A 2,154-nucleotide genomic window follows, 5' to 3' on the forward strand; every position below is an offset into this window, starting at 1 on the left:
CGCCAAAATACCCGTCTGGTGCTTTTAGTGTGAACAAGACTGGTGATCTAAAAGCCAGTCCTTAACTGCCCGTGAGAAGCTGCGAAAATCTGCATTGTTCTTTAGATTGTCTGGAAGCCCATACCATTGATTGATGGCTTTATAGGAAAAGGCTGATTGAGAGAAGACAGACTTTCTTTTGGGAACATTGCAATCACCCCTGGAAACAGACCTCAACGCTCTGTTCGTTAGTTCAGAGCGTAGCTGTACATATGTTTTTAAAGGGGGTGGGGCAGCATCATTCAGGATTTTATGAACCAACCGGATATCAGAATACCTGATCAGGTTGTCAAAACTTAATATACTGTACTTTCGAAGTATATTGCAGTGATTGTACCGCCCGAGGCTTTTTATCAAGGATTTTAAAAGCCTGATTATGTAATGATCTAAGGGGGTTTAAAACAGTTTGTTTCGCTTGAGACCAAGATGACATACAGTACAATATATATGATATAATCATTGTCTGGAAATATGATTTTGCTGCTTCCAATGATAAAGAGCTTCTGATGTACTGGAAGTTAGCGATGTTAAATTTCAAAACAAGGCATACCCGTTTAACATGATTTTTAAAATTTAGTACAGGGTCCAAGATCACACCTAGGTATTTAACTTCTTCCACATTTTTAATCATATAACTATCCACATAGATATTTGGGAGAGCACTTTTGAATTCTTTTGTTTGAAAAATACATTGTGACCGTTTTCTCTGTATTCAAAGTAAGGTCGGACTTGTTCATCCACTCTATTGCTTTAGTCATTGCCACAGATAGTTTAGCAGCGACAGATTCGGCATTAGAACCGTGAGTATATAAAACCATATCATCAGCGTACATCAAGATCTCCACATCATCGCAGATGGAAGGTAGGTCATTGATGTACAAACTGAAGAGCAATGGCCCCAGAATAGACCCCTGGGGTACCCCTGAGGTACAGGACCTAAAAGATGAAGTTTTATCATTTATTCTTACGCACTGGTAACGGCCTGCTAGATATGATTGAAGCCAGCTAATAGTGTTTGCCGCGAGATTGAAATTCCACAGTTTTGTCAGCAGCACTGAGTGGTTAACGGTGTCAAATGCCCTACGTAGATCCAGAAAAACGGCCCCAACCACTCCTCCGTTCTCCAGACTGGATTTGGATTTGACACGAGCTTGGTGACGTACATAGTGCGAGACGAGAGATGTAGTTCATGGAGCGATTTTTACATAAAACTAAATGTTACTCTTCTGTTTTATGACAAACTGTGACTTTCTTGACTTTCATAATTATCTTTTAAATTGACAAACATCATATGTGTAATTCAGGGCACAGTTCAGACGGAATAAAAAGATAAGTTGTTTCTCGCCATTGACCACCATACATATTTTTCCCGAAATAAGGTCCCATGATCCGGAAGCGGAGGGGAGGGGCTTAGGCTCTCTATCGGAATGTAGAAGTGCTCCGTTTGAGAGGATTCCAGAGAACGCAGTCTGTAAACTATGGTTGCGACCACATTATTTCCCAAGCAAAATAGAGGAGAGGTTGATCATTTGAATTTGATAAGAAGGCGCGCAACACTATTTATAGGCAAGATTTTCGCACTAATACACTCTTTTTTTCTGCGGAAATGTAAATTAGAATAGCACTTAACCATGAACACAAAAGCCACACCCAAAAATGGCTTTTAATTGGTTTATTTCGTTAGCAAACATGTCACTATAATTGTTAAGTTCTTTCTATCGATCAATTTTCTGCAAAAATAACGATCGACATGCTTGTTTGCATTGCGGCACCTTTAAATGATGATCTACGTCAGAGCATCAGAGCGTCCACGAATTATGCCGCTCCCGCCGGCAGCGGTGTGAACGCACGGCAAGGGTCCATTTATGTATCCTCCCTTTTACAAGGAAACGAAGGGAGCATTTGGCGTCGCTTTTGAATCAGGGTAGCGTTCGTCGTATCTGCGGGTATTTTGAGCTGAAACTTCACACACACTCTGGGAACATCAGAGACTTATTTTACATCTTGTTAAAAGGGCCATTATACCACCGCTTTAACAGAGAACAAATGGACTTTATTACGATCAGGACATTTAAAAGTGCAGCACTGAGAGACGAGACACACACTAACATATTA

At 40.5% G+C, this 2,154-nt stretch overlaps 1 protein-coding gene across 2 annotated transcripts in view; it reads right to left on the reverse strand.

Annotated features, from left to right (window-relative positions):
* Positions 1–2,013: 2,013 nt before the first annotated feature.
* The window catches only part of LOC143733929 (uncharacterized), a 28,552-nt gene continuing 28,411 nt past the window's right edge, over positions 2,014–2,154 (reverse strand). For both annotated transcript variants that reach the window (XM_077225171.1, XM_077225170.1), the window contains one exon: positions 2,014–2,154. This exon is cut by the window's right edge and continues 472 nt beyond it. The gene's annotated coding sequence lies outside the window, so the exon portion shown is untranslated.

The sequence above is a fragment of the Siphateles boraxobius genome, unplaced genomic scaffold, assembly GCF_051911475.1.
Source record: "Siphateles boraxobius isolate OS27281-9 unplaced genomic scaffold, OSU_SipBor_1 127, whole genome shotgun sequence".
In the NCBI taxonomy this organism is placed as follows: domain Eukaryota; kingdom Metazoa; phylum Chordata; class Actinopteri; order Cypriniformes; family Leuciscidae; genus Siphateles; species Siphateles boraxobius.